The 21,836-nt window shown below is 36.6% G+C and overlaps 2 long non-coding RNA genes across 4 annotated transcripts in view; both read left to right on the top strand.

Annotated features, from left to right (window-relative positions):
• The first annotated feature begins 314 nt into the window (after positions 1-314).
• On the top strand, positions 315-6,207 carry LOC103096629 (uncharacterized). Its single transcript, XR_470451.2, has 3 exons — positions 315-414; positions 962-1,150; positions 2,895-6,207. It is a non-coding gene; the product is annotated as an uncharacterized LOC103096629 (long non-coding RNA).
• Positions 6,208-9,874: 3,667 nt separating this feature from the next.
• Positions 9,875-21,836, top strand: part of LOC130455502 (uncharacterized) — a 79,970-nt gene continuing 68,008 nt past the window's right edge. For all 3 annotated transcript variants that reach the window (XR_008913512.1, XR_008913513.1, XR_008913511.1), the window contains exons 1-3: positions 9,875-9,959; positions 17,716-17,786; positions 20,628-20,772. This is a non-coding gene — a long non-coding RNA (uncharacterized LOC130455502). The remainder of the gene's footprint in view (positions 9,960-17,715; positions 17,787-20,627; positions 20,773-21,836) is intronic.

The raw sequence follows: 21,836 nt of genomic DNA, 5'->3' as shown, positions 1-21,836 counted from the left end.
AGTATTTAATATAGAGTTGTTAAATAGATAAGTGAACGTTAAATGTGTGATGCTGCCGTTCCTCCTCATTTTTCTTTTTCCACTCATTTCTCCTGCAAGGACCCCACATTGGTTTTTCTCCTGCATGTAATTAAATTGTAACATTCTTCCAAGTGTCATTTTCTTTTTTGGAAGGAGTTCAGAAGAAGTAGGATCTGATCATTCTAACCTGAGGTACACTGAACCAGTCTAGAGTTTAGACCTATTAGATCTCTAAATATGGTTGAGTGACCAGGACTTTGTCCTAGGGCAACAACATTTAGAAGGTGCCAACAGAAACATTTTCTGAGTTGTACTTCCTCCAGTCCAGCAGTTATGTCCTGATGCTGTTGTGAGGAAAACACAATGGAAAACTTAAGCAATGCAGAAATGTAGGTATGTTTATTCACAAAGTTACATGTAATAATCTGAGTGTATTTTTCATTCTGAGTTATTTTGTTTGGTGCTTCCCTTGTGCTCTTAGTCCCTGTTGTAGCTACACATAGGAATTTAGTGTTGATGAACTCCCAAAGTCAGGGCACATGTACAAATGTGAAGAAACAGGTTCTAATTTCAGATCAGTTGTGGATCTTTGTCAAGCAATTTCCCCTCTCTGGACCTCCTATGAAATAGGGATTAGATAATTTATAAGGATTCTTCAAATTCTTAACATTCTACATTTCCAAGTAATTTGGAACAAGGGAACACTTCCAGGTAACTACTGTGTTTGTGAACCACCATGCTATAGTGGGAAGGGTACTAGATTTGGACTCAGAGACCTGGGTCTGAATCCTGGTTCTGCCACTTAATACCTGTGTGAATTTGTAACAAGTCTTAATCGGTGTGGTGTCAGCTTCCTTATCTGTTAAATGATTAAGTTAGCCTAAGTGAACCCTAAGGTCTTTTTAGCTCTAAGTTTTTGACTCTATGACCCTGTTCCCAGAATGAAGATTTAAAGATGGAAAGGATCTCTGTGGTGGGTGATCTTCAGTCAAGTCTGACTCTTCGTGACCCAATTTGGGATTTTCTTGGCAAAAGTCCTGGAGTGGTTTGCCATTTTCTTCTCCAGCTCATTTAAAGAAGAGGAAACTGAAGCAAATAGGATTGTGACTTGCCTTGGATCACACAGCTAGTAAGTGTCTGAAGTCAGATTTGAACTCAGAAAGATGAGTTTTTCCAACTCCACAACTGGCACTCTGTCCACTGTGACACCTGGCTGTCCATGAAAATATCTCTATCATCTATTTGGTCTTGCTCTTTCTTAAGATGAGGAAACTGAGGTTTACTGAAGGATACACAGGTAACAAGTAATGCAACTAAGATTCAAAGGCAAGTGGTCCTCTTAATACACCATAAATACATAGAAGTATTCCCTTAGTGCTGTGTAAATCTGTGATGCCAAGAGACCCCAGCCTAGGGAGCAAGAAATACCAATTTCTTTAATTTCCTCCCTCATGATGCTGCCTTACTTCCACATTAGCCAACCTGTGCTCCAGCCATCTGGCGCCATCTATTACAGAGTGTTCCAAACTACTGAGCATCCCCTTGAGGTGGAAGGTGGTTAGAAGCAATGGCCAAAATTAGGCTATTTTCTAGTACAACTCTTGCTAATATATGCCTGCTTTTTTCAATGAAAACAAAGTTTTAGTCACTATCGACAGAATCAAGACTAGTATGGAAAATTCACTCCAAGTAACAGCAAATACAACATAGGGGATGTTTGATCTAGTTTACAAAAATGAGATAGAATTCGAGTCACTAGGGACTGAATCTCAACATGTGTGTGATCAACTACTATTGTAGTAACTTACTGGACTAAGCTCAGAGAACCACAGGTTTTGAGAGATGGATGATGGGATACCACTGGCCATCTATTCCACTCCATACATGAAAAGAATTCCTACTATAGATAACTGTCAAATGGTTGTCTAGGCTTCCCATGAAGACCTTCAGGCTCAGTTTAAAGACCTCGGATGATTGATCACACTGTTTTCAGTGTTCAAATGTGAAAAATGTATACTCAACATTAAAAAATCTTCAAGTGAAAGCTAAAAGTTCCATGATGTCAGTAATATTTTAGTAGCATTCATTTTGTTAATTATAACAATTATATTACATTGGTTTTTGAAAACAAAACAAAACAAAACCCAGCAACTTTATATAACTGAAAAAACTCAAGAATGGTTATTATAAATAATACTTTGAAGTTTTTAACAATTAAATTTAAATCCAATTGTCTTAATTTGCCTAGTTTTTAACAAGTGAAATAAATTCCTCTGTAATGGACAAATACATAACCAGTTTAATTTTAAAATTCACTGGAGCAAATTAGTGCAAGCAAAAACAATAGAGGCAGTTTTTAAATGCTGAAGTACAGCGATATAAAGTATAAGACCTAAATAAAAAAAAATGGGCCACTGCATTTATCACTGAGATGAACAAATATTGTTATTGATGGAGACGTAAAACTGCTGTTGCCTTTGAATGATAGCTTTAGCTGAAGAGAACATGAAGTCTAATAAGGTGTAATGATTTATTAAAAATGTAGTGACAAAATAAAATTTTCAAAAAAAATTAGATGATCTTAAACAAAACCAAACATTATGTTTGTTATATTAAAATTGTTAAATTAAAAATTATATTAAAATATACATTGTGAAAAATTTGCTTACAGAATTGCCAAGTGTAAAAAGTTTCATTTGATAAGAGGAACACTGCGACTACCTGTTCATAGGCAAGGCAAATTCAAATGTTTCTCTTTGCTTAGGAGATAATATAGAATATATAATTGCTCCTGAAATGTAACTAAGATTGCATTGGAAGGTCTTTGCCATCAATTAGTTGAACAACTAAAATCATCATATTTTATATTGCAGATGGTTGGAGCAACAGATCTAGTGAAAATGCTCATATTATAGCAGATGTTCCTGAAATCATATTAGGGAGACTGGCTGCTTCCTAACTGTGTGATGACCAACAAGCCACATAATCTCCTTTGGCTTCAGCTTCCTCACCTGTAAAATGAAGATTTTGGAATCAATGGCCATTGAAATCCCTTGCAGCTCTAGATTCTATAAATGTGATTTGTTACTTTGTAGACTTGTTGATGGCAATGCTACATCAAGAGAAATGATCTGTATAATTGATGGATTTAAAAAATCAAAGTGATATAGTGTGTGACCATAGGCCTAGAATCTGCATGGACAAAAATTCTATCAGTACTAGTAGCTATCTGCTATCTGAATGTATCAAATGCTTTATAAGTAATCCTTTGTATGGAGAAATATGAATGAGGAGCCACCTACAGTTCTTCATGTTGTTACAAGAATAATCTAATTTATATTAAAAAATTCATTAAAGGAAAAATTGGAAAAAAATTACATTACAATATGAGGGAACACCATAGGGCATTATTATTACAAAACATACTGGATTTCTTGAGCCAAAATACTTCTAAGGGTGTTTGGGCTTTTTAAAAGAAGAAATTAACATTTTTCTTGGTGATAATTATAAAGATATAACAAATTGATTTTATAATAAAAAACTTCCTCCTGAGACTCATTTATGTTAGATACAATTGAAAATCTCAATATTCTAAATATATCAATGCAAGGTTCAAGAAAGAGGTAGTGACTGAATTTTAAAAACAGAGCTGTTCATAATATATAATATTTTGATGGTTTCCAATTAAAAAAATTATGATGTTGCAAATAAAAGAGAAGAAAATGAAAATCTGCTTATTCATCGCTTGTCTACATAAATAATATATTTTATTTTAAAATCTAGATATTTAATAACATCAAAAGATTAGAAATCTATCTACTTGCCATGGACAAAGATAATACATTTTGTTGCATTCTGTCTGATCAAATTGATCAGAATTTAAGTGCTACTATGTGCTTGGTACTGTGCTAAGGACTGGGGATTCAAAGAAAGCAACCCCCCCCTCAAAAACTAGTGTACTTCAAATAGGTCACAATCTAATCCAGACTCCTCGTATGAAATGTACAAGTTAAAGAGTTCTTTGATTTAGCAAATGAAGATATAAAATATTATAACCATTTGTAACATGTTCTTTGTGTAAGGATGGGTTGTTTTTTTTTTGGCTATAGCTATTAGAAAGACAAAATATTGATCTGAATTAGTGTTTAAAGAACAGTTAGGGACATCAAAATCATCAATACCATGTTTTGAGAAACATTATATGGAAGAATAAGCCACATGGTTGTTTTATAGATTATAAATATAAAAGCTGCAATCAGATTTTTACCAATATCAATGTATATACATACACATACATATTACATTGTTCTCATGAAAGTAAAATGATATTATGTGTGATTATTGTACTGGAATCTGCAGTAATAAAATTCCATCTGTACTAATTGTTTAAAATGTGAGCCCTTCTGTTATATAGATATATTACAGGAATTAGATGTCAGATGTCTGTTTGTTGTGTCATATAAACAATAAATTCCTCATTTTATTTTTAAATAAAATATAAGCAAAGAAAATTATTTGAATAGATTGTTTTAGGAAAAGTGGATGGAGATATAGTTTGGAAACCATTGATTTGCTGGATTTTCATTGCTACGAGCTCCTCTTATCTTTCTTGAGTTTCTTTCTACCTTGGCTTGATATGGGGGGGGAGGTCCTGCTCTTTTCTTTCCTTTTTTTTCTTTTCCCTTACTAGTACTACATTCGTTACTAGTACAACATTCATTTCTTTATTCGACAAAGATATAGGAAGAACCTACTGGTTTAAAGAGCACCAACGGAGCCTTGGAAACTAGGAATTTGCTATAAAATGTCATGGAAGATGTAGTAACAGACAGAAAGGGTGACAGGTTTTATGTGTTGTGGTGTAGGGGATTAGAATGTTGTGGTACAACCAAGCCAAGAAGACTGATCTCCAACATTTACTACCTGTGAGATTCCTGTCAAGTCATTTAATAACATAGAGCATCAGCTTCTTCATTTAGAGGATGAGGATACTGGATAGCATCTAAGGTCCTTTCCCACTCTAACTCTTTAATCCTAATATTCAACTATAGATATTAGACCCATTCTTAGTTTCTTCTCAACTTCTGTTTCAGCTTTCCTGAATCTGCTTCCCCTCATGGAATGCTGGGGATTAAGGTCAGCATATCTCTCCCTTTCTTTCTTAGGTTATTTCATCCTAGACCAGAGACTTTTAATCTTTTTCCCCCTTAATGTCATAGACTCCTCTGACAATATAATGCAGAATATTTTACACACAGAAAATGCACTGCGTACAAAAGAAACCAATAATATTGAAATGGTTATCAAAATATTAAAAATGACAACAAAAGTCTTGTAGTTCACAGAGGATAGGTTAAGAGTCACTGCCAAAAGCTACTGACTGTAGATCAGAAAAGAAAGACTGACTCTTCTCGATCTGGGACCAAAAGCCATCCTCCTGTCTCCTGTAGATTCCATGGAGTGTAAGGGAGGTAATGGCAATCTGAGGGGACTGGCTTTTATAAGCCAGTATGTTTAAAATTCCTATATGACTATGTAGCTCGTGAATGCAATACATGGAATCAATGTTCATTTTGTAGATCAAGTCTTCCATTTATCGCTTTGCCCTGAAACTTACAGTCAGTGATCTGAATTTTGACTCTTGTCTATCTGCCTTTTAGACATTGTTGTGAATTCCAAGTTTTGACTCTCCTTCAGCTTCTGGTGTCATTTCCCCACACTAGGTCTTTCCAGCTCATTGAACTTTTTGCCTGGTTCCTATTATAAAATGTTTTTATAAATGCTGGAACTTCATTTCTTCTTCCCTTCTTTCCTTTTCCTTGTACCCATCTTCCTCATTCCTCATGCCAGCAATCATGGACCCTATCTACTCCCTGTCTTTGTCAGACTGGTCCAGGGGACAGGTGGATGGGCCAATTACATTTCCCATGTGGGGTTTCAGTGCTTGATCCTCTCTCTCCCATAATCTGACCCTGCAAGTTCACTTACTTTCTTGGCTTGGCTCTCCTATTCTTAGTTGCTCTATCTAAAACAAATTCTATTAACTAGGTTCCTCTAGATAACTTAGGAATTGATGGTGAAATAAATTCTTCACAAATCTGAAGCATCTCCAAGGTTCCTTCCAATTCCAAATCATAGTCATTAAGAAACTAGGATCTAATATAGAGTTCTTAGTAATGCTATTGTCAGATCTATGAACAAGAAATATTATTCTAGCAATTGTGTAAATAGTCCACTGAGGGGAGGCAAAAAATCGAGAGAAGAAGATCTATTAGGGAGTTGTGACAATAGTCCTGGAAGATATTAACGAGGATCTACACTAGAAGGGCAGCAGTGGAAATTCAGGAAGGAAGAGCTTTACATTCTCTTGGAATATTTATTCACAACACATTTCTCCCTTGCATCCTCCCAAATGAGATATTTGTAAAGCATCTGGCACATAGTAGGAGCTTAAAAAGTGCTTATTTCTTCCTTTCCTTTAACTCTATGTCCTCATTTTTTTTATACATACAATTGTTTCAAAATCAGAAGAGCATTAAGATCTTGGCAATTAGGGTTAACTTATTTGTCCAAGGCAGACTACTAGGAAGTATCTAAGACTGAATTTGAACTCAGGATCTCCCATCTCTAGGTCTGCCTCTTTATTTACTGAGTCACTTAGCTACCCCTCCCTTTTGCCTCTCCTATTTCTAAGTGTTTTTAGATTATGAAACTGCAATTCATGCCATTTCTACTTTATTACTCAACTCCTTGTATGTCTACCTATTCTCTACAAATGTATCCTGTAGGATTTAAGATCATAGTTTCAGAGATGAAAGGGCCTATGGGAGGTCATGGAGTCCAGTCCTCCTCTTTTCACAAATAAGGAAGAGGAGTTTCAAAAAGGTGGAGGCAAGAATCAAGTTTGTAGCATCTTATTCCAAATCCAATGCTTCTCCCATTGGACCATGAAGCTGTATTTGCCTTTGGAGATAGTATGGTATTTTTAATAATTATATTATAGTAATTATATTAATCATATTATATTATATTATAGAATAGCATAGCATGTTATATATAAAAAACATATATAATTTTACATAAGAGGAAACTGAGGACCCGAGAAAGCAAGTGCTTTGCCCAAGACCATAAAGCTCATGAAAAGCAGAGCTAGATTTGGAATTCGGGTCTTCTGATGCCAAATCTCGTACTCTTTCCATGGTTCCATGCAGCCTTTCTGAGTCATTTGCTTGATCTACTGATTCTTTGGTGTATTTGCTTTTCCTTATTGAGTTTTAAAAAAATCATTAGTTTTGAAAACTTCCCCAAAAGTGTGGATAAAAGTGATTAAAAATAAAATCAAAACAACTTGTAGCCCTGATTATTAAGCTACTGAAACATAGTTTTCTTATCTAAAATCATTGTGCTGCTCAGAAAACACAGCTACATATAATTGGTTGGTTAAAAAGGGCCCTCTGAAGAGGGGTTTACATCGCAACAGGAGGATTTGGATTAATCAATAAGAACAACTTATAATGACTGTAAAATATTAGAATATGTTATCAAGGGAAGGTGGATTCTTCCTACCTGGATTTCTGTAAGAATGGCCTGGCTACCTATTGTTCTGCTCCATGCACAGTAGGGCATAAGTCCTGCCTGGGGGGAGTAGGGAATTGACTGTATTACTTGCCAGAGGTCTTAACCACCCTGATGATTGTATGCCATTAATTATAGAGATGCTATTTTGCAGACTTGATGCTAGAAAATTTTTATAACAATTGCAACATTATCCTTAGACCCATCACATTCTATACTGGAAAGAATGCTGGTCTTAAAGTCAGAATCCTGTTTCTAATCCTTAATGAGTAACACAATCATATCCAAGTAATTTTACTTCTTTCAGGCTCAGTTTCCCCATCTATCAAATGGAGTCAATCTCTCCATGTAAATCTCTACCCATCAGCTATATTTTACCTATGTTAGAAGATTGCTGTGGTGATTAAATGACAAGGTATATAAACAATTGTGCAAACCAGAACACATTCTCTCACCCCTTTTGGGGGTGGATATGGGGAGGGTGGTCTGGATCTGTGATTTTATCAGTGAGGGTAAATGCCACTGTGGAAACTACCTCCATTGAGGTTTTCAGCTACTTCTCTGTAAAAACTCATACTTTTGGAACATTATTTAGGACAATGAAAAATTAAGTGACTTGCAGAACTTTAAATCAGATTCTACTGGCTCTAAGGCTAGCCATCTATCCACTATTCCATCTTGCCTCTTATTGGCTATTATAATTATTTTTTATCCGTATCCACCACTCAATGGAACAGATGTATTCCAGCAACATTTGCTATAAAGTGAATTTCTTCTGGAGAAATCCAATTTTCCCTTTGGTTTCCAAAAGAAAATTGGAGATGTGCTCAACTGGAAAAATGTTTGGCATCGGTACATAGTAAAATCACATTTAAGAATGAAGTAAACCTTTAAAAATCACCTATTTAAAGAAAATAATTCTGATAGGAAATTAATAGTCATGCTCAAAATAGTAACAATATTTCTAGTATTAACGGCAGACCAGTCACAGAATAAAAAATGAAAACGAAAATGCTAGTACCTGAAGTTCTTGGCAGTGTGATTGTCTGCTTTGGCCTACCTCACATCATGTTCACAGCTACAGAGAGAGCAATTCCCAAAGTTTAGCAATTTGGCAAAGTGTTTTACCAGTCCCACATGACCTTACTGCTTTTTAACTTCATATTCAAAAAATGTTTTCCTTTTTTTGTACTTCTTTTCCCACAGCCTGAATTTAGTGGCCTCATTTCAGACATTTTCCTCAAATAATTCTTTTATATTTTTAATATCAGAGAGGCAAGGAAGGGGAAGTCATGGGGTGGTAATGGCAAGAGCACTAGACTAGGGGTCATTCTAGACACAAGCCTCAGTCCTGACTCTATTGCTAACAAACTATGAGATTTTAGGCAAATTGTTTAATTTTGAGGCCCACTGAAGAGAGATTCATCATTTGTAAAAGAAGGGAATTGAACTAGATGACTTCTAAGGTCATTCCTCTCATGATCCATGAACCAGAGGAACTTGAAAATTTCTTCAGAAACATAGTCTATTAACATCTCATAAATATTAGAAAATTAGTAGGATTTGACTATAATGAACATTCTTTAAATTTATCTTAAAAAAAAACCCAGCTATTGGGCATCTAGGTAACTTAGTGGATAGAGAGAGATAGGTCTGGAGATGGGAAGTCCTGGGTTGCAATCTATGCCCAAATTTTCCCTCGCTGTGTGAACCTGGCTAAGTCACTTAACCTCAATTTCATAGCCATTACTGCTCTTCTGCTTTGGAAGTGATACTTGGTATGAATTCTAAGAATAGAAAGTAAGGCTTTTTTTTAAAGAATCTATAAATAAATTCTAAACTGTGCTAGGCAACTGAAAATATGCAAATTTTAATATACAACAGTCTCTGCTCTCTTGGAACGTATAATCAGTGATGGAAAATGGGAAATATTTATGTTTCTCCCATACCACTAAAATCCTGGTTCTGATGCTTACTGACTATGAGGCTATGATTTGGTGACTTAATCTCTTTGGATTCTCAGTTTCCTCCTCTGTAAAATGGGAATAATAGTAGTTGCAGTGAAAACTTCATGGAGTTTGTTGCCAAGAGAACTCTTTGTACAAATGTGGGCCATTACCATTATTTTTTTCTTTAACCAATAACTAATGTTCTCATTACAGATTTTTTCCCTATGAACTCAGCAGTTCAAATGGTTGTTGAACATTAGTAAATTAGCAGAGTTTCGGGCAATATATAAACTGCTAAATCAACAAAGTCTTACCATCCCTGAAATTCACCCTCTTAGCTGAGGGCAGAGAGCCTAAGGTTCAAGGGAGCAGAGGGGAGTATCTGGAAGTCCTCAGCATGGTGAATGAAACAAGGTAGATGGATTTCACTACATTTGTGCTTTACATCTCATGTTTCACTTGTAGAAAGTTTGCCACAGCATTTGTGTGCATATGTAATCATTGCTTTTCTGCCCATACATGCATGCAGATACAGAGCAAATTGTTCTTCATTCTAGAGAAATTGCTGAATTAGAAGTGAGAGGAACTTTGGGGGCAAGGGCTGTTGTAAGTGTGATAATAGAGAAAGCAAAGCCAGGCAGAGTCTGGCATATACTTTGATTTGGGGAGAACATATTTTAAAGGGGGTCAAAGAAAGAATTGATAGGATCTGATGGCATAATGGTTAGCTTGGGAAGTGATTTAAAGAGGAAGGAAGTTTCTATATCATGAAATTCTGAAGATTCAAAGAGAAACTGAAGGAGAAAAAAGATAAAATCCTAAAGAGACTGATATAGCTACAAGGAAAACTCCTTGATGAACTCAAATTAAAAAAATATATATATGTATATAAAAAAATATATATATATATATGGAAGGGAACAATGAGGTGGCTCAGTAGTGTAAAGATTAAAATTTAGGGGAGATGGGGAGACTGAGGCATCTGAGGCAGGTAGAAATTAGTTTCTCTCTGCAAGGAGTATTATATTTTTTTGAGGTTTATTAAAGTTAAGGATTAAAAAATATACAAGTAAGAAACATGTGCCTAGGCTAGAGGCCTAGACAAAATAACCTCACATCATGGAAGAGACGCCTCTGCTCCAAAACGGCAGTCCAAAAAAAGCCAAGCCCTCTTCAACAGCCTTTGAATCCGCTTAAATACCTTCTCGATCTCGGCCCAGGTGAGATTACAAGGCATTCTGGGGAAGTGGAGCAAAGGCTCATGGGGATTGTAGTCCTGTACTCGAGTCTATTTTTTACAGTAGATTGAGAATTAGGTCTAGAAACAGGAAGTTCTGGGTTTGTTTGACCTTGGGCAAGTCACTTAGCCTCCTTGTTTAGCCTTTATCACTCTTTTGTCTTGGAACCGATATGTATTATTGATTACAGGAGGTAAAGTTTAAAAAAAGAGATATAGAGCTGTTTTCCAGTAAGTAAGCAGTCAAGAGAAAGGGAAAACATTTTTAAGAGAAGAAATGCAAACTATCAACAACCATATGAAGGATTGTTCCACATGACTTTCAAAAATTTGAGTTCATTATTGAGTACTTTAGGTATTCCTATCAATCTCTTTAAGTCAGCTCCTTTCTCCCTCCTTAATTGGAATAGCAAGAGGAATAAAAATTTAAAAAAATCTTAAGCTCTACCATAAACACAGCAAATTGGTAAAGATGACAAAAGACAGAAATAATTTATTTTGGAGGGCCTGAAGAAAGACATGATAACATACAAATACAGGATGGGATGGTGGTGTGTCTACAGAACAGTACCTGAAAAAAAGTATCTGGGAATTTTCCTGAGCTTCAAGATCAATGTGAGTCAATGGTTATTTTAAAAAAGCTAATGCTATCTTGGGTGCCTAAAGAGAGTTAATGGTTGGGTTCTATTTTGCCCTGGTTGGATCATATCTGAAATAATGAATTCAATTCTGGCTTACCTAAAGGACAATGGAGAGATGCAGAGCATATGTAAGGAGATGATAGCCTATTCTCAATGATGACTTATACGCAAGAAAGGACATAAAAGATATTCTCAAAGAACGAAATAAATGATTAGAAAAGGAGGGAGATTGATCGTAGAACAAGAATGAGGGATTACAGATTGATAGTCTGAGATGCTGCACTGAAATTCATAAAATGGTAAATATAAAGAAGGTAAAGAGGTAAATAAATATAAAGAAGACTATAAAATGTTGAATAGATTCTCTCTAGAGGATCTATGAAAGGATAGGAACAAGAATCACATGGGATGAAAAACCAAAAATGGGTTCTAACCTGCATTTGTGATGGGAAAACCTACATTGATGATAGCAGATCTACTGAAATATTGATGTTTTAACAAGCTAAGTATCTAGTAGAGGACCACAAGGATATTGATGGGGCTGAAAATCATACCTTGTGATGATTGGTTGAAGCATTGTGTCAGACTCAAATAGTAAAGAAGTCACTAATCCATATATAGGAATTCTTTTGGGGCCACATATTGACTTGGTTTAAAAATGGAATATTATCTATGTTTTACCATATTTTTACTTATTTTGTTCATTATTTCCAAGTTATAATTTGGTTACATTACTGTGTGTTTGATACCTCTGGGTTAAAGGAACAGAGGATGAAGGGAGAATGTGATAGCTGTGTTCAAGACTTTGAAGGGCTGTCATGTCAAGAGGGATTAAACTAGATCTTCTTGGTGCTAGAGAATAAAACTAGGAGAAATAAATGGAAATTGAATAAAGAAAGATTTCAGCTTAATAAAGCAAAAAAAAAAATCCAGCCCCTAAGAACTAGAGCTGTCTAGAAGTGAAAAAAACTGCCTTGGGAGATATATTCCTCCTCCAGTGGAAACTAGAAGACCATTTTCCTGGGATTTTATCATAAATGGGCACAGAGCATGCATACTTATGGATACCACAGAAGGGCCTCTTGTTCAGTTATAGATCAGACCAGAAAACCTTTGAGGTCCCTTCTAGCTCTGAGTTTTTATAACCAGCTCATGGCACTTCCAACTTGGGGATTATATAGTGGGGATTATAAAAAGCATTATACAGCAGGTCAGTATGACTAAGCCCATTTTACTTGGTTTCACCAGTGTGACATTTTCACAGATCATGGCCTCTCTATAAATTAGTAGATGGTCTCCAAAAGTTGGTATGGGTTAAAAATTCATCCCCCTAAAGCCATCCTAGTCATGAATCAACTCTCCAACTTTGACGAGGTTAATTCCTAGACCATAGGCATATAGTTACTTACCTTGTCCACATAAGAAACCTCCTTGGCTTAGTAGGATTTGTGCTTGTGCTTTTACTGAGATAGCCTCTGAGAAGCCAAGGCCACCTTCATGTCGATATGTGGCATTAGAAGGAGACTTTACTAGAGATTCATATCCAACAGTTAGTGAGAAGTGGAGAGGTTTACAAGATTATGTTACAAAGCAGTGGGGAAGAGGTGAGTTTAAAATTAAATTGCAATATTTACTGGTTTTAGGAAATAATCTCCTTAATAGAAACTCACTTAAAACTAGAGAAATAATGTAAATTTCTTTCTTCTTAAATTATAGAAAAAGCTGGTATAGTAAATAGGCCCTGATTTCCATTAATGAGTACTTATAATTTGCTCCTAATTCTAGCTACTTACTTACTTAAATGGTATGTAATCAAATAATACTGCTCCTTAAGGGGAAAACGCGAATAAAATGTAAACCTATTGGTTTGAAACCATCTAATGCTGGCAGCTTTGACTTTGCCACTTTGTGGCAAACAAAGCCAAAGGGAAAATATAATTTGGGATTTCTCTGGATCACTGGAGGCAATACTCCGCTTAAATCTGGATTAGAAATCTGGGGCTGTTTGACCACTTTTTTTTTCAGTTTTCATTGGGAATATTGATTTATAAACTATTAGGGCTGAAAAGCACTTTTGGTGTCCAATGTCCTCATTTTATAAGTGAAAAAACTGAGCTTTACAGCAGTTGGGGTACTTCCCCAAGATCAAACAGCAAGTTAATAACAGAACTAGAACTAGAAAACAGAACTTGACTTTTAGACTGGTGCCATTCCCCCTATAACACAGCTGCTTCCTATGAAATCTTTGTGCCTATTTTATTTTCCTCCTTTTAATATAGTTTCTTTTTGTTTCTGTTCCACCACTGATTGTCAAATGTAATGTCTAGTGGGGTGTTTATTCTTAATACTTTTGTAGTTTCTCATTCAGTATATTGACTCCTTTGGAGCAAAGGTTCTTTAGAAAGGCAAGAAATGAAATAGCAACTTGTGTTCAGCACAACCCCATAATAATATGTAACCTTACGATAGTGCAGATTCAGGGAAATATCACGTCCCCATAAACACGGTGGTGTGCAGTGCATTCTCTCAGGGGGATGGCTGAGACATAAGTTAACAACACCATTGCCTGATATTGGTTTATAATGGCAACTTTTAAGTAAAGTTGGAAACTTTCTGGGTGAATTTCTAACTGTCCCTACATTTCTTGTATAAAATAAAAACCTTGACTTTTCCCTATTCCTTTTGGGTTGTTGTTTCAGGAATAAAATCAAAACTCAATAAAATGTTGATTATCTCCATGGAAAATTTCTCTTCTCTTTTCAACTTGAGGGCATAGCTCAAGGAGAGGTCATTTTGGATTAGGGCGTGCTCATACCACCAAGGTAGCCAACTGCAGAATTTTAAATTGCTTTTAGAAATAACAGACCGCAAACTTTATTGGCAGAATTTTGTTCCAAAGCCAATATTTAACCCACTGAATTATGTACTAGTGAAACAAAGAAGAGTAAGGGGAGTGCTGATGACAGTCTAATTTACAATTGTATCGTCTCCAGGCTCTTTAAACTAGAGCATTGAACTGGGAATTGGGAAGCCTGGGTTCTGAGACTGGCCTCGCCATTGACTTGTCATATAACCTTGGACAAGGCACTTAACCTTTGCTACCGCAGCTTCTCTAGCTGTGAACTAGGAGATTGTCCTTTAAAATAATGAGGGAAAGGGGGATAGGATGGGGCAGAGTGTCACTGTGACATTGTGATTGCTCCGTTTTTTGGCATCTCATAAAGATTATTTGACATCTGGCCAAAGAGCCATTAATTGGCCGTTTATTCTCCAATTCAAATAGAGGCTGCACACTGTAGGTTAAAAGTTGAACATTTTTATACCAAGAGTCAAGTCTCTTGTGCTTTACAGTAACATGAGAGCCTTCGTGGTGAAAAAGCCCATGAATTTCAGGCGAGAACCTCTCTCCTGGCAGATGCGCTCCCCATGACAATGAACTATTCCATTGACACGCCTGCTCTGGTACCATGAATGGAGCAGAGTCTTGTGTTTGTACATTCTGTGAAGTTGAACAACAATTTCCAACATATGTTAGGAGAGGCTGCCCTCTTCAGAGATGGGGAAATGGATAGCTCCTCGGGGAAAAGAGAGCCGGCGCTGAAAAGTTTCTGTTAATCTTTCACTAGTGAAACTCGGAATGGAAGCGAGCAGCCCGTTGGCTGCAAGAGAAGGCTTCGGTAGAAAAGCCCAGCCCACAGGAAATGAGGCTGTCCTCCTCAGCAGAGGATACTTAGGCGGAGAGAAAACATTTACAATTCTTGTAATTACGCTGCTTTTCGGCACCTAAATTGTCATAAATCACATTTATAAAAGCCATCTTCGCACCAGTCAAATTTGGAAAGCTGCAAAATATATTCAGCTGGTGGGTAGTTTGAAACAGCACTACATATGTTTGGAATAAATACATGTTATAATTATGGTTTTTAATACAGGGAGGTTTCTTAGGAGGATTTATGTTCACATACTGATGATAATGGAGTACATTGTGAGCATAATGAAGTGGTGATGGGTGGTATTTGTTCCTGCTCTCCTACAAAATACGGCTTCCTCCTCCAAGGGCTGCGTTCCTATGTAAATCCCCATACATCAAGATAGAAATATGCATCTCTGTGTATTTCCTAGAGTGAAATACCTGGAGAGAAAATACCTGCATTTTCACAACCAATTCATGGATCTTAAAACATAATTATCTCTTATTGCATTGTTGATCCCAGAGCAGTATTTGAATTAAAAAGGAGTGCCAATAGAATTGGGGGAAAGTAAAAGAACTCTATTTTATAGCCAGGACCATGGTTGAGCAAAATCTAGTTTTAATAAAAGACTAGTATCATAACAAGTAGACGAGTCAAACTTGTAATTAGAAATTTTATTACCTAGGTATTAGCACCAAGGCCAGGCCTACGGAGCATCAGTTGAGTAAATGGAGCACTGGCAATGGATCAGGCAGCTTGGCAGTGGTCCTTATGGTATCTGGGCTGGCGGTCTATGCAGCTTGAATTCACTGGACACCTAACTGTGTTCTGGACTGCGTGGACCTAGCTTGAGCCAACGTTTTCTTCCGTAATAATCCTTGTCTTTACCTACAGAACTGTGTAAAAAAATGGTAGGAGAGAAATAGCTCAGATTAAGTATTTCAAGGCACTAGTAAAACGATCTTGAAATCTCATCCAAGTAAGACATTTATACATGAGCCCTATCAGTGGGCCCTAAATAGTTGTTTGTTTGCTTTTCTACTTGGTGGCTTAATTGATGACCCATTGCTATGTCTTTACCAGTATAACCTAGTGGAAAGACCATTGGATTTAGAATTAAAAACTGGGTTAGAGTCTCCTGAGAGACTCACTTATAGGGCCTTGAACAAGCTGTTTTTCCTCATTGAACCTTAGTTTCTTCGGCTATAAAAGGAGGGAAGAGGCAGACTGAGTAATCTCTAAGATCTCTTCTAGCTCTAAAATCTTATGATTCTCTGAAAAAAATGGTTTATACATTGACATTGTCTACACTCAGTGGACTCTCTTTTTTCACTTTGTAAACTGTAGAAGGACATGACAAGGACCACAATGGGGCTTTTTTTTTCATTCATTCATTCATTCATTCATTCATTCATTTGTCAACAACTTCCTAAGCCCTAAAACATGCAGACATCAAATATGATACTGGGGGAAATAGAACCCTACCATCACAAAGTTTGCAATCTTAATGAAAAATAAGACTCAGATCTGAGAAAGACCTTTGAGTTCATCTAGGCCCACCTCCATATTTTACACCACTGGGAAATCCAGAGAAGTGAGATTAGAAGAATAATATTTACTTTGCATTTTAATAATTACAAACCACTTTCCTTAAAGCAACCTTTTGAAGTACGATCATTGTCCCCATTCTACAGAGACTCAAAAATTAAGTGGTTTGTTCAAAGTCCATTGGCTATAAAATATTAGAGCCAGGATTTGAGCCCAGAGCTTTTCTCATGTCCAATTTAAATCTCTTCTTGTCATACAGCTCAGGTAATAAGTTGTAGAACTAAAGCTAGAACTAACTCTTTAGTGTTCTGAAACCAAATCTGGCATTCTCTTCACTGCATCCCAGTGTCCCCTATGCATATGTAGCCTGATATGACTGCTAAGTTTAGCTCCTTGCTAACTGTTAAAAGACAAATCCTCTTAGGAGAAATAACACTTAAAACTGTTATCTTTTATTTCAAATTTGCTGCGAATGAGTTCCCAATTCTTACTTGAAAATGATTTTGAAGAAAGAGAAAAAACAATATGATGACTGGGCATCTAAGTAGTGAAAAAAGCCAATGCAAAGAGGAAAGGATAAATCACAGAAGTCTCAGGTTGGGGTCACAGAACCCAAATTTCATGTACTTTATAGCTCAGACGGGGCCACTGCATGTGATATACCATGTTCAGATTCTATGGACTTCTCACACAATAGTAAAAGATTAGATATGTTTGTGGGTTTGGGGATTTTAGAAGTAGAATGATAATGTAGGCAGAGCTTTTGAGAACTTTGCCCCAGGATGGAATTTAAAAAAAATTATCCTCATTTTATTCCAATAACAAATTTACGCATAAGTTTTCCAAAGTTACATGATTCATGTGGTCTCCCTCCCCTCTCCTGGAATTGACAAGCAATTCCACTGGGCTATATGTATATTATCACTCAAAACATATTTCCATATTATTCATTTTGCTATGAAAATAATCTTATAAAACCAAAACTCCACATCATACACCCAAATAAGCAAGTGATAAATCATAAGTTTTCATCTGCATTTCTACTCCAACAGTTCTTCCTCTGGAGGTGGATAGCATTCTTTTTGATATGTCTCTCAGAATTGTCCTGGATCATTATATTACTGTAAGTAGCACAGTCTATCACATTTGATCATTCTAAAACATTTCAGTTACTGTTTATAATGTTCTATGGGTCCTGCTTATTTCACTCTGCATCAGTTCATGCAGGTCTTTCCAGCTCTTTCTGAGGTCATCCAGGATGGAACATTTTGAGAGTGCTGACAAGACCTTCCTGGACACTCTTTTCTCTATCTACCCTATAGCATCATACATAAGTGCCTTCCTTCCCTTCTTCTGTACTTCTCTCCAGCTAGCATTCATAGGATTTAGTAGAAAGAACACTCAACAAGGAGCTGGGAGATCTAGGTTCTGGTTTTGGTTTTGTGATTGAGTAGAGCTAGAGGAAAATTTTGCCTGGCCCATTTAGACCCCATCTTTCTTATTTGTAAAATTAAGGTGTTGGATTAGGCAATCTCTAAACATATCCCAACCATATAAATTTATGATATAATTCAGTTCAACAAATATTTAAGTACCTATTAGCTGCAAGGGACTGTGCTAGATGCCAGAATACAGAGAAAACAATGAACTCTTTTCTCAAGGGACTTCTGTTCTTCTAGGAGGACAAGCTATTTGCACACTAACTATCAGACAAATTAGAAAATAATTAAGAGAGCTCAAGGAGAGGGGTTGAATTTTTCAAAGAGGAATTTGTTATTTATTACAGTAACTTATTATAATAGTAATAGGTAGTATTTTCCTGAAACTTAAAGGTTTGGAAAGCACTTTAAGTATTTTTCTCTTTATACCAGCAACTGTAAAGTAGGTGTAATGATTATTATTCCCATTTTTTCAGATGAGAAAGGTGAGGATGAGAAAGTGACTTCATGAGTGCCTGGGGCAGGATTTGATCCTTTAGGAGAAATAAGGATGTAGAGTCCATTTCAGACATGGGGGATATTAAAGCACTTCTGATCTATCTTGGACCAATCTCTTGCTCTTATTTTGTAAATGAGGAAACTGAGAAATTAAATGTCTTGCTCAGAATCGCACAGATAATAAAGTGGCAGAGTCACTTTCTACACAGAGGTCATCTGTATTTAGGCTACCTCAAGTTTCCCAAACTCAGACCATGTGGGGAAAGAGGAATGAAGGAGACCAAGAATGAGTGATGAGAGGCATAGGAGGGGACAAGTTACTGAAGTCCAAGGAGAAGGACATGGTTAACAGTGTCAAATGATGCAGATAAATGATAAAGGATGAGAACTAGGAGAAGGGGCCACTGGGTATCAATCAATAAGTTAATCAATAAACATTTATTAAGTATCTACTATTTTCCAGGCACCCTGCCATTAGGATTCTATGAGTGCAAAAGCCCCAGTCAAATGTGGGTACTGGGGTGAGGCAGAGAAGTTGGAACTTGCCCCATCGATATTATGTTACTTCCAAGAAGAAAAACTCCAATCCTGCCTATTTGGCTGCTCTATGAGCACAAAGTGCCACCTGATTAAACAAAATGAAGTAGAGTGTGTATGCAGCCTTGCAATACTGCCTTGTTGGGAGAGTTTGATTCAATTGAAATGGACCTTGTTTTGCCTGAATGACCTTATTCAATGTGTTTGTGTGACATGTCCCAGTGACCGTATGTCTGAGCATGCCTTGCATTGTCATGTAGGTATACAGCTGCACTCCAAATATGTTCAAATATGCACGTGGATGGCACCTTGTCGATGGATGCTCACTCCAATAATACAGACAGCAACCCATCAGCATCTGCCAATCCTGTGCTCCTCTTGTCCCTGCATCTTCCTACACGTTTGGGGACAAGGCAGGAACTATTTCAGTTTTTATCTCTGTTTCCCTAATGCCTAGTACAATACCCGATATACAGCAGGTTCTTCTTGTTTTTTTTTCCTTTTTTACCTTTAATTTATTTTTAATATTACTAACTTTATCAGTATCCTCTCCCTGCATGTTCAATGTCCTTTTTTGGGTTACCTTTTATTTTTATCTATAAAGCATACTATAATATATAACATAGCAATAATAATATGATTTGTTATAAATATATAATAAATTATAATAAATATGCTTTTCCAAGAGAAACAAATTCTCACATTAGCTAGGTTCAAAAAAAATCTGTGCTTCCCCCACCCCTTCTTCCCACCCTTCCCCCTGCCTCAGGAAGGCAGGTAATATGATATAGATTGTACATATATTATCATATAATACATATTTCCCTGTTCCTCATGTTGTGAGACAAGATACATATTGCTTACGCTAGAGCAGTTACTGAATAGCTTTGTAGATGCCTGTGGATTTATAGATATATGTACATATACACATATTTTATATACATATATGCATGTATGTGTATGTTGTCACTTAGTTGTTCACAAGACAGCATACAATTATATATGAATCTATTTATATGGTATAAAACAGTACTTTTAATTATAAGGATCTGAGAAAAATGACATTCATTCATACACACGCTGTGCCACATTTGAACACATCGGTATCTTTTTTTACCTTACTTTACCAGTATATTGGAGTAAGAAATGCCTTGTCAGTGAATACTAAAGAAAAGTAGCATTACAAAATGTATTTTGTCCTATAATAAAAACCGGTGACATTTATGGTTGGGTTATGGGCATAGATTTTTTTTTAATCACTAGTTAGGCTCTCCCTGAGCTCCCAGAGCAAAAACATTCCATGGGAAGCTGAAAAATGTAATTTTAGTTGCAGTATAATTTTCCAGCTGTTGCAAAAAGGCATATTTTGGCATGATTCAGAACTAGTGAAATGTAGTGAAATATTAACCAACTAATGGTTGAATCAGGTTTTATTTTTAATGGATGGGAGACAGGATGTGCAGGCCACTGATTCCTATCATATTTCACAGTACCTTTGCCACAAACAAAGCCAATAACTTGGTGTCATAAAATCCTAATGACGCTGCAAGATCCTGGGGACATGTGCATATGAAAATGACTCTGAAGGATGGGGATGCCTCTGCTCTGTCTTACCTTGGATGCAGACAGTTCGAGGTAAGACAATTTCCTCCACTTTCTAAGAGCTGATTTGCTTTCTGGGTCTCAAGGAAAAAACCTAAGTGTGTTAATGTCAACTCAGATCAACTGCCTGATCAATCTGAAAATGTTTGTAGAAATCTGTCATTACAGTAACTCCCAAATGAAAACTGACTGATACAGGGCATTTATAGACCCGGCCGCAGTCCTACAATTTTTCAGTATTTTCATTCAGCCTGATGGTGTTCCTTCACGGGGGAAAGGAGAAGACTTCTAGTAGCAAGGAAAAAAAATATCATTCAGGCATGCAACACCCAAGAAGAGTTTTTCTCAAGTTCAAACTTATTTCTGAGTCACTAAGGTTGTTTTGTTGTTCTCATTCGTGTCCTCCCCTGTGTCTGTGTGACCCTGGGCAAATTATTTAACCCAGTTTGCCTCAATTTCCTCATCTGCAAAAAATGATCTGGAGAAGGGAATAGCAAACTCTTTTGGGGTTTTCTTAGCAAAAATACTGTAGTGGTTTGCCTTTTCCTTCTCCAGCTCCTTTTGCAGATCAGGAAACAAAGGCAAACAGGGTTGAGTGACTTGCCCAGGATCACGCAACCAGCATCCTTCATTAAGTTTTGAACTCAGGAAGATGAATCATCCTAACTTCAGATCTGGCATTCTTTCTACTGCTCCAATATATCTCTACTGTAGTTCCGGCCTCATTGTCAGTTGAATGGAATTTAAATCCTTTCCTTTAAAGCTCACCTTCTCCCCAAGTGCTGAACTCTCTTTATAGTCATACAACTTAATGACAGAAGGATCATTATTTCTCCTTTGGTAAGTAACAAGGACCTCAGCTGATAAAACTGGGTGGGCAGCCCAGTCTCAGGAAGACTTCCAATTCCTCCCCTCAAAAAAAAAAAGAAAGAAAAGAAAAGAAAAGAAAAAGAAAGGAGAAAACAGCTGCAGGATGAACCTCCCTGTCGCTGGGAACCTCAGCCTTTTTTTCTCAGAGGCAATGCTTTTTCTAATAAGAGGTCATTCAGTCTCCCTGGGCTCATTACTAAGGCTTCTCCTGATCGGAGACTGCCAGT

The sequence above is a fragment of the Monodelphis domestica genome, chromosome 7, assembly GCF_027887165.1.
Source record: "Monodelphis domestica isolate mMonDom1 chromosome 7, mMonDom1.pri, whole genome shotgun sequence".
Lineage (NCBI taxonomy): Eukaryota > Metazoa > Chordata > Mammalia > Didelphimorphia > Didelphidae > Monodelphis > Monodelphis domestica.
The sequence above is the reverse complement of the archived record's forward strand: the minus strand, read 5'-3'. Positions and strand labels throughout refer to the sequence as shown.